The sequence below is a fragment of the Mytilus edulis genome, chromosome 8 (genome assembly GCF_963676685.1).
Source record: "Mytilus edulis chromosome 8, xbMytEdul2.2, whole genome shotgun sequence".
NCBI lineage: Eukaryota > Metazoa > Mollusca > Bivalvia > Mytilida > Mytilidae > Mytilus > Mytilus edulis.
Window position 1 is genome coordinate 13,418,759 of NC_092351.1, and position 24,916 is coordinate 13,443,674.

The 24,916-nt window shown below is 31.8% G+C and overlaps 1 long non-coding RNA gene across 1 annotated transcript in view; it reads left to right on the forward strand.

Moving 5' to 3' along the window:
• Window positions 1-427: 427 nt before the first annotated feature.
• The window catches only part of LOC139484863 (uncharacterized), a 38,028-nt gene continuing 13,539 nt past the window's right edge, over window positions 428-24,916 (forward strand). Inside the window, exons 1-2 of the long non-coding RNA XR_011655175.1 lie at window positions 428-587; window positions 5,026-5,197. This is a non-coding gene — a long non-coding RNA (uncharacterized lncRNA). The remainder of the gene's footprint in view (window positions 588-5,025; window positions 5,198-24,916) is intronic.

Genomic DNA, 24,916 nt, shown 5'->3' on the forward strand with positions numbered 1-24,916 from the left:
CTTTCTATATACAAGTTCTAATTATCAAAATCATTACCTTTACTTCGATTGTGACAAAATGTGCCCTTATATTTGGTAAAGGAATGCCCCCCCACACCCCCCACACCCCCAGTTTTTTAAGGAGCTCGGGTTTCTTAGTCTCTAGTTTTCTTTGTTGGGTTCTGTGGACTTGATTGTCTTTTTGTTATCTTTCCGTTTTGCCGTTTTACCATAGCGCTTTTTATTTCAGTCTATACATTTTTTTTATTGTCGCCTCGGTTTCATCCACTAATTTTAATCCCAGGCAGGATAAAACACAGTTTATAAAATTGATATTCACTGTTTCCTCCAGTTGCAATCATTTAATTTAACAAAGAGATAAAAATGATTACAGATCACGTGTCTTTAACAAAACTCACCAACTGGCTATTTGACAAAAAGGTATATTGTTATCAATAATGATTTTTCAGGATTGGCAAGCTTATTCCGCCTTAACGTAGCTTTATATACAAATGCACAGCTAAATTGACCTTAGAATAGCAACAGTCTATTGAGCATGTTGCATCAATTTTTGCTGTGGAGTATTTTTGGACCCGGGCTGGTGAAAGGTATGGTATGCGCTTATATGTTTTACGTCTGAGAATATTCAAATTGTGCATTAAATTAAAGTAAGTTTCAAACTGACTGTTTTGTATTTAAAGATGTAGAAAATGTTATCTTTATTTTGTGTTTCGTATAGTACATACATTACAAACTAAATTGAAAGTTGGTATTTCAGGGAATAAATTAAAAAAAAAGCAGTGTGGCTGAACTGATCAATATTAACAATAGATGAACTACAAAACATAGCTAGCAAAGTTATTTTTTATATAAAACAGAAATGTTAATGAGTTAAACAACAAATTTAATTCTGTATTTAATTATAAATAACGTAGAAAATAATTGTTATCGTTGGAAATAGGGGTTATGTATGATTCTAAAAATACAAAAAAATGAAAAGAATAAAAAAAGAATTATCAGCCTGGAGTCGTAAGGTTTTTATAATATCACGATCAAATAATACAACTTTTCAAAATATTAAATTGCTGGTTTATTTAGTTCTGTAAATAGTAATCAACACCATCTGAAATTAAGAACTATAGCACTTCGTCAATTCAAATTTCATTTGTTACATTCAACTGATTCTCTAGCTTCCATGTTAAGTTCGAAATATCTAGCGATGAATACATTTCTACAATTTATTTTATTATATTGAAGACATACATTATTGTGAAATATTATCATTTTCATCATGAGTTACCAATTCTAACTTAGGCACCCAGATAAGTCAACTTATGCATTTAATTTTTAATTAAAGAGGTAAAGCCTAGGTCACACTTTAACGGATAGCTCAAACGGATGTCGAACGGATAACTTTTTTCAATCCGTTCATGTCCGTTAGACGTGCGTTCTTATCCGTTAGACGTCTGTCCATATCCGTTTCATGTCCGTTTAGCGTACGTTGTATCCTTTCACGTCCGTTCTGTCCTGTGAATTTTTTTAAGCATTTTCAAATCTTTGAACGGACGTCCAATTGATGAAGTGTCTGTTGAACGTCCGGTAGGCGTCCGTTTTGTACGGTACTCGTCTTTTTCGTTTCCGTTTTGTATCCGTTACTTGTACGTTATGAATCCGTTGGAGGTCTGGTAGACAAATTCACCAATGAACGGATCTGTAACGGATAATTTCCAATTGAAAATTTCCCGACAGAAATGCCAATTATTGGTATGTCAGATTTCTAGAGTGTCATGAATTCATATTATTCATAATTGATCTTAAGGTAAGGGCACGTCTTCACTATCAAGCAGCTCTTATTTAGGCCAGACACTACCTTTTGGTGGCATTATGAAGAACAAACCAAAACCAGTTCCACAGAAACCTTCTGAATATTTATGCGATTTACATGTATTATAATTATCACCTTTAACTTTTCCGTATATTTTATTCATTTGTTTTATCCGGTACACTACCGTTAGGTGTCCGTTTTATGCGGTACTCGACTATTGGATGAACCTTCGATATCCATTCTTTCCGGTACGTTTCCGTTTCTCGTACGTTGCATATCCGGTGTGTGTCCGTTATGCATTCGTTGCGCGTCCGTTTTATTTGGTCAGTACATCAACGGATTCCCAACAGATAACAATTTTATCAGCGGACAACTTTTATGTTCATCCGTTAGCCGTACGATCGTGCTTTCTGATAAGGTGTGACCACAGGTTATACATTACATATTTGCGCATATGCCCTGTTATTATCTAAGGCCAAGTTCACACCAAACGCCATGTACAGTAAACATGTTTACAATTAGTTTAATGTAATGTACACTGGTTTAACATAAAATTTGTTCACATCTATACACCTTGTTTAATTACCTGTACATAAGATTTGTTCATACTTGTAAACTATATGTCATTTATATGTTCATTACGTAAAACGGAATGGTAATATTTCGGACAACTTTTCTAGCAGTTTGAGAACGACCATTTGAAAAATATTTGATTCCCAATTTGATAAATAAAAAAAAAAAATAAAAAATCAAGAGTTTCCTCATACATGTTTGTGTTAAATATTTAAAAAAATTATTTTATTGCTAGCATCGAAAAAACCGGAATGAAAACGTTCGCGGGAAAACAAATTTGACTTTGAACAAAAAAATACCCCCGAGCCTTTGAGGTTAAGTGGTTGCTCCATTATGAAAGCCATTTCGATGTTTTTGCAGTAGAATAAAGATACTACAAATGTCTCGATTGTGCATTAGAAAACGTAGGCTACAGCAGCGTGCTTACAGACGGAGAAAAAGGATTGAGATGTTTTAATAGGATCAGTACATTTCTATCTTTTCGGTTTGTTTCAAATGGTATTTCTTCTCCAAGAAGTTTTTGATTATTTTTTTATTATTTCTAAGTGTATTCTAACGGATCAGAGTTGCTAGACAAACAATTCAATTTACATGTACCTCACACTTTTTTTTAGAAATGTTTTTATGAGTGAGTCGTTGTTTGAGTAAATACTAGTGGCAAATATTTCTTTGTATGTCCAATCGATTTGGAAAGAATTTATAAATTTAATTATGTGTTCGGCAATGCTGATGATTTGAGTCTTGATAAGGGGTTAATAGAGCTACGTTAAGTTTTTTTTTATAACAAATAAATATATCAAATTTAGCCAAATATTTCTGTAAAGAACTTTGTTAATACATGTAATTGTTATAGATCTATTTTATTCCGAAATCGTTTCTTCTTTAAATATACATGGTAAAATTAATGTTCTACATGCCTAGTTTAGTGTACACTTAAGCTACACAAGGCCTACATTGACTATCGACTGCATGTAGACAAACCACGATTTAAACTACATGTAAACATTGAGTTTTATCAATAAGAACGTAACTGTGTTTAGTTTACGTGTGAGTTACACAACACCGAGTTAAGGTCATTGTGAACACGGCCTTAGATTCAAAGAATTTCGTAAAACGTGTTTAATAGATCAACATTTATACCTTAGTTAAATTAACATATTAAAATCTTAACAAGCTAGAAGAAAAAAAAACCAAAAACATTTCTTATGTGTTGTGAATTTCATTGTGATTTACGGTATATAGCGTTTTAAAAGGCTGACAAACTCACGTCTCGTGATTTTATAGAACCCTTCTTAGTCAAATCTGTTAATTTTCTTTCATATCATCTTCACAACCAATAGAAAATCAATCAATCGTTTTAATAAAAGAAAATGTTTTTGAACTATAATCTTTTATTAGAAAAACTTCATTATATTTAAAATGCAACTTCAGCCATTTTGTGGGTTGAGTATTCATATTTGAACATTGAATAAAATTAAGTTAATAAAGTAGGATATTATTTTGTACTTGCAAATATATGGAATAGGATCCCGTTTACAGGATCCCAGTCTAGTACCAGCGAATGAAGTCCTATAATTATACATCTATCAACTTATAAATTGGATATAGTACTGAGATGAAAGTTATGTTAAGATGTTTAAATTGTATAGAATATGTAAAGGCTATTTATTAAACTTTCAATTTATTCTAAATGTTAAGTGATTCTGAAATGTATAGGGTAAATGATTTTTAGATCTATTTTTTATTTTGTAATATGAGTGCCATTGAGACAACTCTCCATCCAAAACACAATATGTAAATTTAAACCATTATAGGTCAAAGTACGGAAACATAATTCTGACTCAGAGCCGAAACTTATTAACAATACCTCTTTTTGTGTTCTAAACGAAGAAACAGTCAATACATTTGTTTAATCTCGGTTCTGATACTGCATAACGTAGCGCGAACGGACACATTTGGTTTGAGATACATCAAAACTGTGAATTGTCGTACTAGCGAATCCGTTTTATTTAAAATATGATTTACAGGGAATGTCAAGTTTCTATGGTTTTAACATATGTAACTGTATTTGAAAGCTCTAGCTAGAAAAGTTAGATTTCTACCATAGATCTGTTCTAGATTTGCTTGATACAGTTAATAGACATACAACTGAGAGTAAAACATTTATCCCAGCTGCACAGTATATGCTTTGAAAAAAATTATACCATAATTGACATATATTATTGCAAAATTAATTATTAGAACTACTGCTGTTTACTAATACTTTAATACATAGATAAAGGCTAAAGTAGTATACCGCTGTTCGAAAGTCATACATCAATTGAGAGAAAACAAATCCGGGTTACAAACTAAAACCGAGGGAAATACATCAACAATAAGAAGAAAACATCGAAACAACAGAAACACTAAAATGCTGCAAAAACAAACGATAATGTAACACACACAGAAACGAACTATAAGATAACAACTACCATTTGACTACTAAAACGTATGAGGTTAGTACATATAGGGTCAACAAATTCCTTACACGTTTACTGAACACTTTACATTACAAGCGTACGGTTAATAGCCATTCTAACTTTACCTATCCAAAGGTTATGTTATCACCAAAGTTTATATTACATTAATCTTCATTTTGAAATATTCAGGTATCCTCTGTCCAGGTGATGACTGGAATTTAAATGGATCAACATGTTATAAAGTCATTGATGATGATGTTAGTTATGACAAAGGACAAACAATATGCATGAACGAGACCATCAATGCAACATTGGTAATGCCCAAAACAAGACAAGATGTAGAATTCATCAATTCAATGTTGTAAGTTCACAAGAATGAAAATTTGTCATGATATATTTTTTTTTATTTATGTACATGTATCAGAAAGTGTATAAATCAATGTGAAATTATTTACCCGGATTAAGATTTAATGCAAAAAAAAAAAATGGCAAAAAAGAAGGGAACATTGACCAAAAACCGAGAATGTCACATTGTATGCCATCCCATAAATCTGAATCACACATACGTTGCGTCAACCTATAATGGTTTACTTTTATAAATTGTTATTTGGATGTACAGTTGTCTCATTGGCACTCACACCACATCTTCCTATATCTATACACCAAGATTACCAATTACAAGCACATTTGCACTGAATCAGAATTAATAAGTAGAGTCGAGTACAGTTAAGTACAGTTAAGTGCTTTCGAGATTATGTCCAATCTTATCAAGTAAAATATGTACTCGACCTTTCTGATCGAGCACAACATATGGTCTTTTCAGACTCTGAGCAGTTTGACTGTTCCTCTGGTATCTTTCGTTCCTCTTTTGTAGTTTCATACACACAAAAAATCCGGATAAATTAAAATTTATTTTTTTATATCCTTCTAAACAGTAGTAATAAATTCATCAGTAGCTATATATAGGATATCATAGTCCTATAAACCTCTTTGTTGTAGCTATGAACATTAGTTGAAATCAGATAGCTTAGACTAATTACTTCATTAAGCTTAAGTTCTTATTGGGAACATATTTGTTGAATTTGGAGGTAGACATTTTCGGCACTCATATGAGAACGCACTTTGCACCTCTTCTTGCCGACCTCTTCTTATTTCTTATGAATCGGAGTTCATCAGACACTTTGTCAAACACAAGACTAACAAAGAAGTCAGATCATTTAACTTTTTGTAGACTCATCAAGTTGGGCGTAAATAATACTTGAGTTGGGTTCTAATGGTAAATTATAGTAATCTCGAATAAACACCCTGTAACATATAAAATACACAATGAGACACAATACATACGTTAACTCGATAACTCTAATTATTATCTCAATATTAATAAAATGAAATATAAATTATCCAAGTAGTTAACTTCAGTTCAAAATTACCATAATTAATCAAGTATGTTTTACTACAAATCATAAGCATTTATACCAAAGTCTATTTCCGGTAACTGTTCAATAAGCAATACTACAGATATTAATAACACCTTGTGTCAACGATCATTATCTAAAGTAATCGATTCTAATACACTATTCTATTCGGAGATATTCGTAAACTAAACAATAACACATTACAAACACAGACAAGACACACATTAATTAAAACACATAAGAACAAATAGACAACATATAAATAAATAAACATGTAAACACAGAACACAGCTTACCGTGTATATGATACAAGGGCTGAACAGTGCTCCTCTATAAAGTTACTGTGTACTCTTATACTTCACATACTGAAATCTGTATATATAAGTAGTATTGCTTTTCGATTTATTTGAACCACTTAATTAAAGGGGCACTAGCTGTCAAATTCATTGTAACCGATTTGACTCAAATTCTCCTATTTGGTTTATAACAATGTAAAACATTTATCCAAACTATCAAAAGTCTAAAATAAACAGTTTACAGAGCATGGGGTAGATAATATATAGGTTCGTTTCGTGTGTATTTTAGTCCAGACGCCGTCTAATTAACTATCGATTTGACCTCAGATGACCATATAAGCGATGTAAACAAAAATAAAGGTACGAATAGATTAAACCAACACGTGCAATTGCATTTTTATAGGTCTGTTTGATTTTATTTTATAGATTAAAAATAGATGTTTCTCATTGTTTTTAACCATATAAGAATGATTTTACATGCATTGAATTAGTAATCAAATGATTTACCGTAGTTTCACTTTCATTGTTGACATTCTTTTTCTTTAAATAACCAGTACACGTACAATGCATGCGTTGTCAATCTCTAGCTTGGGGTTAACTTGAAGTTCACATGAATACCGGTTAGAATGATGATGACGTTTTCACTTGCAAGTGAATCAGTCAAAAATTATGTGTAATCGCTTATTTCAACAAAATTAAAGGAAATTGATTGCTAAAAGCAAATTATTATTTCATTATTCCAATTTGATTAATGATTGATCTAAAAAAATCATACTTTATTTTTTTATATATATCGTAGCTAGTGCCCCTTTAAAACCATATGGTCCCGATTAAAACGTCACCTCAAATAATTAGATTAAGATATAAAGCACAGCTGTTGATTAAAAATAAGTATCTTATACACTTTCTTTCAATAACATGTTTAAAGGTATACACTTTTTTTTCTCTAATTCTTCGTCAATTTATCCCTTTCTGCACCCATTGTATAAAAAAAATTTAATCAACGTGTGGTTCGTTTGATCTCAGTTCTTCATTGGTTAAAATCCGATAATGACGTTGCATTTTCTTGCCCTCCTCTGAATTTCCTATTGTGACGGCATGAAAAAAGGCGACCATGATGACGTCACATAGAAAGAACACATCTTTTTGCAGATCATTCGAAAAGAAGGAATAAGTTTGCCTGCATAATGTTAGAAAAATCATTAGAGAAACAGATTCCACCACCAAATCTCGTGTAATACGATATTTATCCACTCTCGACAGTTAAATTTTAAATATTTAAAACGCTCGGACAAGCCTCGCGTTTTAAATTTGAAAATTTAACTGTCTCGAGTGGATAAATATCGTATTACACTCGATGCAGTGGTAGAATCTATATTTATTTGGTTCTAGATATAATTAACGGACATAAGCAACAACTATAGAAATATCGTCTGTGACAAAAAATAATTATCTTTAGATTTAAGTGTTTCTTTCCATTTCATTTGAACCACTTTTGATTAACATCATATAGTCATGATTAAAATTTCATCCCAAATAATCAACTAAAATCCACGTCTGGTCATTAAAAATTGTTCCTCATTTAACATATCTTATCTATATGTTTGAAAACGTCCACGGTTGTAATTGATTTTTATCTTCAAATGTATCTAATCAATCTATATTTATATACGAGGAGTTTGGATGGGGTTTAAAGAAAAGAAAATAATGGGCAAAACAATACATAAAGATTAGAGAAATATTGGCGAGAACAAATAAAGTATAAAGAAATATGATAAAAAATAAAGTATAAAGAAATATGATAAAAAATAATAAAGAAAAGTGAAATGTAGAAACATAAGAAATAGGGAAATATCGGGTGCTCAACTATAAAGAATACAGAAATATACGGCTGCTAAACTATAAGGAATAGAGAACTATGGGCTGTTAAACTATAAAAAAAAAGGAATACAAGAAAATATGACTATTTATCCTCCGTTTTAAATTGGTGTGCACGTGAAAGAATTATGTCTGTGCAGAGAAACAAGAACCGGTTTGAACCGGTTTTAATTAAATGATACTGGCTATATAAGTGGTATCTTTGCCGTAATGTGAATGTGTGGCCGTACGATCTTCAAAGACATATGAGAAGTAAGCATTCTTCCGATGAGCAACTATATTACCAAGATCTAACCCAGCAGTAGCAGTCACAGGCGGATCCAGGGGGGCCTTGGGGGCCCGGGCCCCCCTTTAGGGGAAAAATGTGGTTGATTATATAGGGATTCACTGAAGCATGACTGGACCGGGCCCCCCTTAGGTCAGTCAGCGTCCCTCCCTCTGAAAAGTTCTGGATGCGCCACTGGCAGCAGCAGCATAAGCAACAACAGCAGCAAAATCATCAGCAACAACAACAACAGCAGCAGTAGCAGCAACAGCAAAAGCAGCAGCAGCAGCAACAGCAGCTGTTTTTGCTTCTGTTGCCGCTGTTTATAGTTGAGCACCCTATATTTCCCTATTCTTTATGTTTCAGCAGCCTACATTTCACTTTTTTTTATTTTTTTTTTATCATATTTCTTTATTCTTTTTTTTTCTCGCCAATATTTCTCTAATCTTTATTTATTGTTTTGCACATTATTCTCTTTTCTCATTGATTAGATGCATTATCCGTGTATTTTCAATTACGACCGTGGACTTTTTCAAACATATAGATAAGATATGGATATTTTGTAGTCGCACACTTTCTTTGAAATTTAATTGCATTATGGGTAATTTCGGATCGTGTACATAGGATGGGGAATGGTGTATGGTGTAATGTGTAAGGTGTATGGTGTAATGTGTAAGGTGTATGGTGCAAAGGTGTAACGTGTATGGTGTAATGGTACAAGGTGTATGGTGTAATGGTGTATGGTGTAAGTGGGAAGTTTACACCATCCAAGGACTGTAGAATTTGATGCATGCATTTCTATATTTTTATCTTTGGTATGAAATTAAAGATATGAATGTGTTATGGAAACGTAAGAAAGTCCACTTTGATGCCCATGAGTATGAAAGAGTTTATATTTTACTTTAAGTTGGTTACTTTGCAAGACAGAAAGAATATTACAGTTATTATATTATTTTTCATATTTGGCTGTTATTAGATTCAAGCATAGAATATTGTCTTGCATTGAGTTTAAATATATTTTTAACTATTTTTGACATTAAGACTTATGAAGTCATATTTCTTTATATACAGATTTCAGTATGTGAAGTATAAGAGTACATGGGCTGTACTATAAGGTATACTGAATGTTTCACGATTTACACGTGCATCTGTTTATAGTGCCGTCTACTGGATTGAGTGACGTAACGTCCACCTTGAGGGGTAGCCTGGTCAAACATTTAGGTATAGCGTCCAGGGTTTAAGCCAAACTATTGCGTCAACGTCCGCGCCCAAATACGGCGTTCGTGCGAGTCATACCCTTAGGCATGCATCCCAATGTCAAGTCCAACTATGACGTCCGCGCTGAGGCCCGAATATAGCGTCAGTGTACGCGCGCAGGTCCAAATATAGCGCTCGCGTCCGACGTCCACCTCTATGGTGGTCATACTTGTTGACAAACAATACTCAAATTAATCCGTGATCTGCCTTTCTGTAGAGTCAGTGTCTGCGCGAATACGCGTAGCCGAATTTGCGTCCGTTAATTAACAACGATATTTCACTGCTATTATTATTAAATTCTGATCGGTTTTAAAATGTAGCGTAAATTTTATATTCTTGCACTATATAGAAGTGTCTTGTTTTAAATTATGATAGATCAAGTTATCATTAGAGTTCAAAATGTTGAATGAGTTGACGCCGTATACTTGTAATTGTATTTTTTTAAAACTTTGTGATGTGTAGTTTTGAGGGTATTCAACAGATTACACTGGTGTCACAGGATTTCGATGTATATCATATAGGTGGTCATTCATGTTCAATAAACGAATGTAGGACAAAAAGTCACAGGACAAAAAGTCACAATTTAGTTTAGTTAAACATATTTTAATATTTCATTTGTTCAATTACAAATTGGATAAGACACAAAAATATAAAAAAAGGAATATTTGGAGAACAAAAATACAAAAAAAAAAAAAAATAAACAAACGAAAAAGGGAAGAATTTTTCTTAGATGCAGTAATGATGTGTGTGCGATCATGGTTTGCTATCTAGACAATTAGAATTCGGTATTGAGAATATATTTCTTTGAACAAGAAAAGACTCATTTAAAAGATATTTTTGTGTTTTTCTTGAACTATTATAAATAAAGCAACTTTGTAATTAAAATTTATTCAATTTACATCAATACAAAATGTCAATTATCATATATATTTTTCTCTCCATAATCACTGAAATGCACTATCCTTAAAGTATTTAATAACAAGGAACAATTCAGAAACAATGTAAAACATTGTTGAACATGTATAATTCTATTTTATTCAAAACGCTGTTTTCATATCAACACTACCTAGGCCGCCTTGGTGCACTTAGCTCCAGGAAGTGCACTTAGCCCATGAAGGAAAAGTCAAATAAGCACCAAGTTCATTCAGTACGATAAAGCTTAGAATAAAGAGCATATATTCAATTTTTGGTGTAAATATATTCAGAAATAAAAGAGTTATTAACATTTTAAATGGCACGCGCAGATTTTGTGTCCAGTTGTCATATTGTTGATTGAATCCAATAAAGCTTGACGAATTTATAAATACTGCACTAAGGATATGAAGCAAAGGTTAAATATGCACCAAAATCATTAATTATGATAAGTCATTATATTAAAAAAAAATAAGTTAAAAGTTGGTTCGATGATACAGGGACTTTCTAAACTAACGGACTTGTCAATAATAACGATATCTATACAAATTATCAGACTGATCTCGGCCGTGGGTGAAATAATCAGACTTGCTGTTATTAAAATTAATATTTGATTTAATATGTTTGTACATAATTTGTATCACATTTAACATTTTCACATTAACATTGTTTAACAGCAATTTATGCCAAAGACCATCCATCCAAATTTTGTCAAAAGCCTTTTCCAAGTCTATAAATGCATAAAAAAGTTTTTTCTTTCTTTTCTTCAGAAGTTCAAACAGAGAATAAACTTTAAATAAATTATCCATAGTACTATAACCATGCCTAAAGCCACATTGTGTTTCATGTAAAATCAGGAAATCGAAAGAATATTTGTTCAAACGTTCGTTTACAGCCGTAAATAGTTTACCCAAATAATTAACAATGGTAACTGGCCGAAAATATTTAGGAAAATTTCGGTCTCCTTTATTCTTGAATTTTGATATAATGTCACCAACTAGCCAACTCTCTAGTACAACTCCAGTATCAAATATCAAATTGAACAAATGTTCATAAATATCGATAAGCTGGTTTGAAGTTGCTTTTATGTATTTATTTATAACAGCGTCTTCGCCACAAGACTTATCATTTTTCAAATTTTTAATACGTTTCAAATTTCTTCTTTTTGTATATATATTAGCGGCAATAAGTGAAATAAGGCATTAAGTTTCAATCCTAGGCAATAAGCTAACGCCTAGGCAATAAGTGTAATGCCTAAATGACGTTAAGCATTAGTTTTAAATCCTAGGATTTAAGCTTAAATCCTGAAAATGTGTGCAGGCATTAAGCTTAATGCCTTAAATATAAATGCGAGTAAATAAAAGACATTTATTCATTTAGATAAAAAAATACATTTGAAAAATAATTATAACATATTAATATCTAATAAAAAAAAAGGAAAATGGTGTGAGCAAAAATCTTAAATTTGTGTACTTTTGACCAGTTTAATTCAGCTCGACTAGTGAAGTGTAAACAATTTCATTTAATCATTATAATTATTGAATAGAATCTCCCCATTTTTTTATTGGATACAATCACTTTTTATTTTAATCTTATTTAATTTTTGTAATACCACAAAATAGTATGAATTAAGGATGTACACCTCTGATGAGCCAAATATTTCTTGACCTGATTTTAGGGTTAATATGACTATAAAAAATAATTGTTGAAGAAAAAGTCTTATGGTCATTTCTTTTTTATGTTACGGCCCTTTGAAAGTACCCAATTTTGATGATTTTTCATCAACTTTTACTTATTTTTGGGCTATTATCTTGAGAAAAAAATCCCAGTTTAAAATTTGATTTTGTTCATAATAATTCATTCATTAAACATGTTAAAGATAAAGTGGACCAATCTGAATAAATTTAACTTTAAAAAAAACCAACTACAGGTAGATATTAATTTGGAAAGTTTTATCATACTTTTAGGCTTTTTCGTGTCAAATTTACCATGCTGTCAATTTTGGAAATTATATATTTTTAACTGTTTTAAGAACAAAATGCATATTATTTCAAATTCTCAAAATTTTTATTTTATAAATAATTGAAAAATTACATATCTAAGAAATTTGAAAAGAAAAAAAAGTGATACGGGATGTACATTTGTCTTGTTTCTATATAATTATTTTTTGTACCCCTCGCCCAATATCTCAAAATTTTGGCTAAGAAGATTGACTTGATTAATAGTAAAATTTAAAAAAAAATTTTTTTTTAAAAAACTGCTTATTGTAAATTTACACAATTTTCAACATAGTTAAGTTTGGTTTTTGTCATTTTTTTTATATTCATTAATATTTTCCACTTGTATCACATGTTTTGGAAACTAATTCTAGAACGAGATTTCAATGAGACTGAAACGTCAGAAGAATACATCCTTAATTCTAATTTTTAACTGCTAAAATTACTAAATAAACATACTTAAATTTGTGAAGATCTGTCGAATGAATGTATATGAATACATGTTATATTAGGAGTATATTACAGAAACTTCTTTATATGAAGAATAAATCATCAAATATACATAAATTCCAGAGTTCGCTTATTGCCTAAAATTATGTACGGCAATAGGTTGAAAAGGTTGAATAATCATCATCAGATTTCAGGAAATAAGCTTAATGCCTAGGCGTTAGCTTATTGCCTAGGATTTAAGCTTAATGCCTAATTATATACAAATTTAAATCATAATTCAGTTGATTGTCATGTTTCCTTATTTCTTCATGGATCAGTGATTTTTAAACCTGGTTAATTACTGGCACGTGCCGTCGGACAACACCTTTGATGACACAAAAAATCAAATAACGACTTAAGCCTTCCAATTGATATTTCATCGTGTGTTTTTCTATGTTGTGATGTTATACTATTGTATCAGAAAAGGGAGAAGGTTTGGTACCATTAAAACTTTTAATCCCGCTGCAAATGTTTGCACCGATCCTAAGTCAGGAATCTGATGTACAGTAGTTGTCGTTTGTTTTATGTAATTTATACGTGTTTCTCGTTTCTCGTTTTTTTATATATAGATTAGACCGTTAGTTTAACCGTTTGAATGGTTTTACACTAGTTATTTTTGGGTCCCTTTATAGCTTGTTGTTCGGTGTAAGCCAAGGCTCCGTGTTGAAGGCCTTACCTTACCTATAATGGTTTACTTTTATATTTTTTTATTTGGATGGAGAGTTGTTTCATTGGCACTCATACCACATCTTGCTATATCTATTCACTTCAATTTTTTAAGACTTAAAAATTCAGATACATTATTTTCATGAAAAAATACGTCCGATGGTTTGTTTTTTTCATTCATAGCACAATCCCATCATTGGCTTAGTGCAGTTTCATGAGCTTATTGCACAAAGGCGGCATAGGTGGTGGTTAGACGCTCCCCATCATTATAGTCATAAGCAATAAGGATAATCCAATCAATTTTGTTGATAATTCACGGCTGAGTAGGTGCGTAATCGATGACACGTGCCTGCATTATTTAATGAAAATAAAGAATTTCTTTTAAAAATCTAAAAAACATTGTCCGCTTTATACTGTATACTGTATTATACCCATATTAAAGACCCCAATTAAATCATGAATGGTCATGCTTTACTAATTTCTTTGACATATATATATAGGTAGTGATATACCTTGACATTTCCTTGTAGTCAAGTCGATTTGTGAAACAATTGCTCAGATTGTGGTAAAAGCATAAAATTTTGCAGAGTGTTAGTTGATGTCTTAACTAACATTTATAGCCATGGACCAAATTCAAAACTTTCAAAATGGCGGCTAAAGCCGCCATTTTGAAATCATGTCCAAAAAGTTAATAAAAATTATTATTAAAAATATGAAAAATATATTACATTACCAATTTTGATAAACTTTCGTATATCTTATGACAAAGAATATCAACTGATGACTATTGAAGTATTAGGTGGCCATCTTGAATAGTGGCCATTTTGGAAACGTAAATTTCAAATATATCAGTATTCGCTATCCTAAATTGTTTTTTGAATTAATACTAAGTTTTATATGCATTTACATCTAGTTTTTCTTATCATTTATTTATATGACTGTTGCTATTCATATAGGATATATTCACCAAGTGCTCAAATAAGGTATGCATATGTTTACAAATAAATGTATTTAAAAAAAACGCGTAAATTCTTATAATTGAAGTTTAGCATGTAGGGCTTAGTTACTTTTTTACCACCAAAAATGCGTATATACAATATAAGTTATGACCACTGTATGTTGAAAAGCAATAATACGTATTTATCAAGTCAATGGAGCTGAAAAAATAATAAAAAGACTGGAAAGAATTCCGTTATGCCAAGAGAGGACACATGAGGATTTACAATGCCAATCAAATACAAAAAGAGCAGACGTAGACATTTGAGCTGGTAATCAGTCATTTTTGTAAGCATACAACTGTTCCAAGTTGATGAAGGCCATGTAATTGGAGAAACACTCCAGAATCACAAGGCAAAAGGTGCTTATCATGTCAAAGCAAATCTTAAGATCAAAACATATTTTGTCAGGAACAAAGTCTAAGATGAGTCACGGATTGAAAATACTAGTAAAATAACCAGCCACGATTGTGATGAATTAACAAGAACAATATGACTGCAGGATATTTTCTTTCATTGTGATGAGGTATCTGACTATCATTATTAAGCCTCGACAATTATGATCGACAATAGAGTATGTGACTGCCACTTGAACTACTAACCATTGTTCTTTTAGCAAGACTCAGTGCTGGAGATTAATATTTCAGTTGCAGATATCATGCTAAATGTTTTTTAAAACTGCAAGTCAGGGCAATTAGGCAGAATTCGAGACACAGAAAAAAAAGTCAAGAATCTGTTATCCATGGAATGGGGCTGCCAAATTGATAGAAAATAGTGACGGCTCACACTCTGGAACATATATTGTTTTAATATTTGAAATTGATGATATTGGTAAATTGTACAGTAAACGTTCTTAGTAAATATGAGTTGTCATGGAAGGACTTATTAAAACAACACTTCTAAAAAATTTAATACTAGCTGCCATAGATGATATGAAAGTACACATGAAAGGTTGCGTCTTTCTCCGGATTCTCAACGAATATGTTGGGGAAGTTCTGAAACAGGCCATGTCTTTTAGTCGTGATGATGAAGGCCTCTTCATAGTCATAGTAACTAGAATAGTTTTAAGAGTTAAGCTTGTTACTATAAAAAGGTTTAAGGAACATTCAATCTAGGCTTTCCAAATGAATCAGTTCCACAATCTTTAAGACATCTTACTCTCTATCTGAGGACTGATAAGTTGCAGTTGTATCCTTTCAACGACGAGTTGCACAATCGAACTAGTATAGCTGAGAAATGGTAAGTCTTGTCTGCCACTCAACGATATTTCTGGACTGTGTCTTGATGTTTGGCCATTCGTACTAAGAAAACTTATGTCTGTTGAACTGATTCGTGTCACCAGCTGTTATTGAGTGTCCCTGTAAAGTTATTCTTAGTATCAAGCATATATATTTTGCCTGCGATGGCTATGGTGATGCCTTCATTTTTACCCTTTTATTATTAGGTCTGTTTCAGAGCTTCACGATTACATTTGTTAAAAATCAAGAGCACTAATTTATCTTGCTTGTATGCTTATAGATATCATATGGCAGCTACATTCCAATTTTGTTAACTACGTTGTATCAGTTCGTCTTTCCATGATAACTCCAAGATCTTCCAGGCTATTCTGCAAGCTTGGAGATTGGTGCCATCAATGTATTTCCTTATTTAGGAAAGCACAACTCCAAGGATAAAAGATTCCTGGCTTTCTTTCTGTGTCTTTTTTTCTGCCTATTTGCTATGTTATTAAGTTTCATCAATCATTAAGCATTATACTAGTGATTTGACATCTCCAGCTCTAACTTTGGCTAAGGGAGTATGTATTGTAGTACAAGTGCACAGTCATGCCCTTTTTTTGTTGATTTGAAAATGTCGATGTATCATGGAGATCTTCAGATACATCACCACAGAAAAAATACATTGCAGTCATTGTTCTATTTGATCCAGTTCCACTTAACACTTATTGTTTCCTTTCAATTGGCAACTAATCTTCAGCATCAGAAGTATGTTTTCCATTTTGCTGATGAAATATTTTGAGGTCTGAAAATTTGTTTGACATTATTTGTGCCATTTTGCCTTGTGATCCTGGAGTGCTTCTGCAGTTCCATAGCCCTCATTTAACTGGTTCGAATTGAGCGAAAGGAAAACCAATTCAAAACCCAATGCATCAAAAGAGTGATTGCCAGCTCAAATGTCTATGACTGTTCTGTTTGTATCTGCTTGGCATTGCAAACCCTTACATGTCCTCTCTTGCCGTTTCACACATTCCTTCCAGTGTAATTGCTCATTATGTTTTTCTTATATCTAGTTCCAGTGTTTTCGAAATCTACAGTTTTAATCTTTTCAAAAAAAAACAACTTTCGGTCATAAATTATATAATATATACGTAATTTCTGTTTTAAAAAGTTACTTAGGCAAACGTGTAAGTAACTAACCGAAATTTTGATACTAATCTTAATTTTGTAAACATGTGCATGCCTTACATGACCTCTTTATGAATATCAAATATAAATTAGTAAAAAAAGTATGAATGCAAACAGTGAATTAATAAGATAAGCGAAGAATTATTTATTGGAAATTCATGTTTTCAAAATGGCCATCATTTAAGATGGCTACCAAAAAATCAATATATATGAAGTCCTCAGATAACAGTCCTTGTCAATTGTGATGAATATACCATATGACTATATAATAATTTCCTGCAGCAAGCGCTTAACTTAGAAGTCAAAGTGAACACGGTTACTAAGGAAATTCAAATGTGTAAAGGCAGTATTAAGTTGTTCTACTCTATGTTGATGTGGAGGACAATGTGATAGAATATGATAAACAGAGTGTGGTTTGACAAAACATATACATGTACATTTCATTCATTGTTAGATATTTTCATCGTCAATTGAGAACATTTGAGCAGTTGATGTTGATTACTTGTGTGATATAAAATTCATTATGTCTGCAATCAAGGTTTTTGAAAGTTGTTTAAAATGAACAATAGCAACAAAACGAATTATCCAGTAATCAGCCAACTATTATAAACGACAGGTATACAAATATTTTCTTGCTTTATTTCTACGTATAAAATAAAATTCTTCTGTTATTCTATGTCGAACAAGCGGTTGCACGAATATTGCTTGCAGAGTAATAGTTCATTTTATGATCCTCTTCGTGTCCGCGTTTTAATGCTTTTGTACACAAAACAGAGGAATAACTCGGGGAGGGGGAAAGGCTATCTTTTTGTCCTGTTTATATAGTTCAAACGAATGCATTTGTATAGATCTTCCACAATGCATTTTTTTTTATTATATCGAATAATGACTACATATTTTGGCTTAAATTTTTTTCATTCAAGATGGCCGCCATTCAATATGGGTAATATTTCCGAAACTTTTGTTCTACAAGACAATTGGATTCAGCGCTGTCATTCTATCAACCAGATTTCATGTCAATATCTTCTCTTGTATCATTTTCATTATTTTCTATTATTAATCTATTGAGATCAAACGGCCGCCATTTTAAAATAGCCGCCTCTTCCGCCAATTTCGATTTTCAGATTGGGTCCATAGCTTAAAATGTTGTCCATGTCATATACTACTACTATGCCAAATTTTATGCTTTTACCACAATCTGAGCAATTTTGACAAAAATCTGCACAAATCGACTGGACTATTGGTATTACAGATCAACATGTATATTACCTGTTCATCTTTTATAATGGCGTTCATAACCTGTCTCTGATATAACAACATTTTTATAACATTAACATTTCTGAATGTTCTGTATTAATCTCAATATATCAGTTTCATATTTTATTGACCGAATGAGAATATGTTAATATTCAAGGAAACATATTGAGTATTAAATATCGGTGTTTTTTCTATAGAAAGTCCCTGCTGTAATATACAAATATTAATATAATATAAATAGTATATTGATTTGTATCACTACAATATATATATAATAGTTATTACGGTGATGTTAAATTCCCTTTCGTTTATTTATCTTCCACACAAGAACTTGTCCCAGAAAAAAATACATCTGTACATTAACCTCACTTTCAGGTATAAAGATGTGATTTTTTTCTGAGGCAAGTGCTTGTGACCATCCAGAAGAACTTGCGGTCATCCGATGTGCAGTACTTCAGTTCTTATTAAACTTGGTATTTAATTAAAGAAATTCAAAAATACTATTGCGTGTCTGGTATAAAGCAGAATTGTTGACTGTTAGCGTTGAAATATTCTGCCCTACTGAAGAATATGAATGACAAGTCTTGCAAAGGAACTAGATATAAAGCACATCGATTTTTCCAGCCGGGTGCGTCTAAACACTCGGCTGCTAAGAAGTCTAGTCTGTCTGAAACAGTTCACAAACGTTTTCTTGCACTAAATACTAATAAGGAGCACGTTTCAGCTGAACTATTTTTTTACATTTTCATTCTATCTACATAGGCAAAGTTGACTTTAGATATTTTACCAAATGATACGAAAATTTTAACATTTGTCATAATTATTACTCCATAATCTTTTTTTAAATGACATTTCGTCCTAGATATGCATGACATGTGTGCCACTAGACTTTAGGCAATCAACAATCAATCGATCAAATTTTGCACTAAAATGTGAATTCAACAATTTAGTTAACTTTCTGAATTCGTTTTTGTGCAGAAATAAATTCCATAGAATAATTCAAGTATGTAAATATGTTCAAAAGGTATCTTGTGGTCTTGTGGTACATAGTTGACATTATCAAATGTTGGATCCACTGTTTGCTGTTCGTCGTCTGTTTATATGTTAACCCCACTTGGATTAAGACCTATCATTTTGGCTGTTGTCTGTTCTTTGGTTGTTTTGATGTCTCTTTGACACATCCCAATTTCCATTCACAATTTTATCGTATGTTCATTTTTATTGTATATGCCAGAAAATGTATTAGCCCAGTTTAAATGAAAATAAAGAGAATTAGAATTTTGTTGAAGAGAAAATACATATCCGTGTTGAATTCGCCTCAGTTTGTTTTTTCATGTTTGATATCCAACTTCTTAATCCGCAATCCACATTTACCCGACAACCTAGTATATTGTATATTTTTGTTGCACTACCATCATGCTCATGTGACCATCAGGGACTGAGATAAATATGTTATGGTTTAAAAGTCTGTCAAAGCCCAAATGATTGAATATATCTAATTTAAATTCATTCATGCAGGAAAACATTTCTTGAATGAGTGAAATAAAATGAAACAATTTTTTTTTCAAGCTTTTATTTTTATTGCGTTTAGCCAACATGAGAAAAAAAAGGAAACGGACTTGTGATAGACAGATGGACAACTATACAAACATAATATTTGTATTTTCATTAGTTATACAATGTAGAAAATACCCGATTTAGATATCCTCATTACACATAATCTGTGTTGAAATGAGTTGAATGCATGGGAGATTGTATTTGTTTCTCCTATATTCGTAAATATTTTCATCACCTTAAGTGTGATCGATGTTTATATTGTTCTTATTAGTCCTGAATATCATAGTACAAATCAAACCTCTAACACAATCAAAAGAAGAAAGGGGGAAAACCATGAATGACACAGTACACAATATTTATTATATTTTATTTTATCATGTCCATTATAACGCTTAATCTAATATATTGATAACTTCAAAAATGAAGTCGACGATCAAATTAATTATATTACCAGCTATTTAAAGGGATAATTCGCGATTTTTCACCTTTCATCTTATTATGTTCATAATACCATCAAAAAACATATTCACCAAGTTTTATTTTGATATGAAAAGTAATAAAGAAGAAAATTGGGACTTATTAATTTTATTTCTTCAATCTTCCTGGCTTATGTGACGTAGTTTAAGTCTTGTTGCATGTCGGGAGTGAAATTAATCTCATTTAAGTCTTGTTTGTTAACCAACTTATAACGCTATTTAAAGCGCATCGACGACTTTTTGTGTAGCTATTAACAAACGAAAAGTGAGTGATAGCCATGCAACTTTTAAAATTAGATTGTAGGATTTATGTGTGGATTTTTTTATACGAATTTTAGTAATTAAAGTAAATAATACAATTCAAATTCAAAAATATTTTATTGGACAAAGCACATATGATACAATGCGTATTCCAAGATACAAACACATTAAACATGACAATTTATGCAAATACAACATTAAGAAACATTTCAAGTACTAATTATATATATAATATCACAGTATTACACAGTATTATACTTATGGTAGACCAACTGACATTAGATTTTTATTACGAAGTGCAAAAGCTTGACTTAAATAATTACATATTTGTCTGGTGTCAACCAGATTTACTGGGTTAAGTAAATAAATCGTTGATTTAATATCATCATCATTATTAAGGTTATTGAAAATATCAAACTTCTCTCGAAGGTCTTTATATAGAGGACAATATAAAAGAAAATGAACTTCATCTTCCACTTTATCTTTACAAAGTTTGCAGTATCTTTCACTTGCTACAATTTTTGGTTTGCTATACCTCCAAGTTTCAATTGCAAGTGAATGTGCACTTATTCTAATTTTTGTAAGCAGTGATCTATCATATTTCTTAATATCAAATCTTAAGTAAGCTTTTAAGTCAAAAGATGAGCACATTTTACTATAAAATCTTAGTTTACCTGTGTTATTAGATTTGATATGCTCAAGTTGACCCAAAATCTTGCATTTATAAAAAATTTTGAGTGAGTCCTCAAACACATTATGTGATATTTGAAGTGAATCAAAGTTGATTAACTTTTTTAGTTTATGTAATGATTGTACCCAGCAAGAGCTCTTTTGTGTATACAATTTTTTATCTTCAATGAATGCAGATTTTAATAAATCAAATTTTTGGTTGTTTCCAACTTCAATGTCAGTTAATCTAGCATAGTATTTAAACATTAGTTTATATGATATAAAACACACTGGATATAGCTCAAGTTCTGTACGTAAAGCTAAATTGGAAGCCTTACCATGAACACCAAGAATATTTTTCATAATCATATTCTGGACCTTTTTAAATGGCAGTTAAAATGCAGAAGCATGAGCGATAACCTAGTATTCTCCGGGTTAGCGTTTCAGCGGGAAGAATCGTGCAAATTGAAAATTCAGAACTTTTTATTAAACGAACTGGACATACCGTATAACGTAAATCTCGGTAGCGTTCATCGATTTGGAAAACCCGGACTGAACGGAGCCCGTCCTATTGTAGCCAAATTTATCCACAGAGATGAGCTTGAAGATGTACTTAAAAATACATTCAAGCTAAAAGGGAAAACATTTGGGATAAGCGAACAATTCCCGATCGAAATTGAAAGAAAACGGAAAGAACTCTACCCTGTAATGAAGATGGCCAAGAATGAGGGTAAAAAAGTAAAACTTGTAAGAGATAAATTATATATCAATGGAAAACCGCATGTATCACCCGACACAAAACCAAACGGCACTGAATATAGGGATGTTCTACTGCGTCAAGCCCAACAAAATTCGCATAGAAACAAAACTGCAAATGAACGCCCTTTTAAAAGGTCCCGACAGGAATCTGGAAACAATGACGCCATTAATGAGGCAACCATAACCACGCAACTGTAAGACGGGTCGAGAGAGTCCTCGAAAAATCAGAATGATAAGTTAAATTATTTAAATCTTACTTGTATTAATTGTTGTGGAATTAAATCAAAACTCAAATATCCTGAATTTACGGAACTGCTGTATAAAACGGACATTGCTGGTATTGTAGAAACAAAACTAGACAATATCGATGATATACAATTACAGGGTTATGAATTGATTTATAAAAACAGAAATAAAATTGGCAAAAGAAGATCGGGGGGTTTAGCTGTAGCGTACAAAAACCATCTCAAAGATAATATTGAATATATTAAAACTGAAAGTAAATTTGTTTTGTGGTGTAAAATATCGAAAGTAATAAATATATCAGATGACATTCTTTTGGGAATTATTTACATCCCCCCTGTATATACTTCATATTCATCCATTGATGCAATAAACGAAATTGAGATGGAATTATTCGAACTATCACATAGGTTTTCAAAATGTTTACTTGTTGGTGATTTTAACGCAAGAACCGGGTCCGAGGATGATTTTATATTTGTTCCCGACAGTGAATCTCATGTCGTGGATATCGAAAATATACAAATAAATGCTGTTTGCAATTTAGACCAGTATGACTTCTCTCGCAAAAGGAACAGTTGAGATAAAAACAAGAATAGGTTTGGAAATCAACTAATAGAATTTTGCAAGGGAAATAACTTCTTCATCATGAATGGGAGAACTCTAGGTGACATAGATGGAAAGTTCACATGTCGAAATTCAAGCGTTGTTGATTATTGCCTATGCAGCGCAGAACTTATCAAACATTTTACCGATTTTAAAGTACTTGATTTTTCAAGCCTCTATTCAGATGTTCATTCCCCAATCGAGATATCGCTGAAACAAACAGAACAAGAAGTTAGCACCAAATATAGCGATGATACTAGAACAAATGAACAGAAAATAAAAAATCACACAAATTCTTAGAATGCTTGAACCTTACAGAAATAGAAAATATTAATTCTGAAATTGATGACACGACAGTAGTGACGCAAGAAACAGTAGACACGATAATAGGTAAAATAGGCAAAGTGTTAATAAATTCAGCAAGAAACACGTTTGGGTTTAAAGTCAGTGCAGGAAAGAAGTCAGAACATAGAAAAAATAAACCATGGTTTGACCATGACTGCAAAGCCGCTAGGTCAGAATTCCGTAAGATGAAACGAAATAAAAATAAGTCACCGTTCCACAGAGCACTTGTGTTAGATGTCGAGAAGAGATATAAAAATACAATGAACAAAGCACATAAGAAATACAGAAGCGATTTCCGAAAGAAAATGGGTGATCTAAAGCAAAATGATGGTAAGGAATTTTGGCGACTTCTTAATGGAAACAAAAGTACAGCTCAGCCCAAGATTGATTTCGACAAATTAGTCTCATATTTTAAAGAGTTAAACAGTGATCTGAGAGATGATACAGAAAATCAACAAATTGAAAGTAATATTTCCCATGAAGAAATAAACGATGAGTTAAATAGCAGAATTACAAAACATGAAATTCTTAAAGCGCTGAAAAATCTGAAAAATAACAAAGCATGCGCCGAAGACAAACTGATTAATGAATATTTAAAAACATCAGCTCATGTTCTTATCGACATATATGTGAAAATTTTCAACCTAGTTTTCGACTCCGGAAAAATCCCAAAACAATGGGTCCAAGGAATGATAAAACCTGTCTACAAGAACAAAGGTGACAAACGCAACCCCAAAAATTACAGACCAATAACTATTGTGAGCTGTTTCGGAAAAGTCTTTACAGCGGTATTAAATGAACGCCTTAAAAAACTCTCAGAACAAACATCTCTTCTTAAAGAAAATCAAAATGGTTTCCGAGAAAAATACTCAACAATTGATTGCGCGTTTCTTCTGAACTCTCTAATTGAAGTTTTACAACACTCAAAAAAGAAACTATTTTGCGCATTTGTAGACTTCGAAAAGGCCTTCGATATGGTTAGTCGTAATTTCTTATGGTTTAAAATGTTGAACAGCAATATAAAGGGGAAAATGTTTAATACTATTTTCAGCATGTACCAGAATATTAAATCCAGCTTGAGCTATAATGGTCAAATTTGTGAACCGTTCGCTTGTGAAATCGGTGTCAGACAAGGAGAAAATATGTCACCGTTTTTACTTTCTTTATACTTGAATGACCTAGAAGACTATCTCATCTCAGAAAATGTTTTAGGCATGAACACAATTAGTAAAGATATAGAAGAAAAACTTGGAACTTTAATGAAATTATTCATAATTCTCTACGCAGATGACACTGTAATCCTGGCAGAATCACCTGACCAACTGCAACATGCACTTA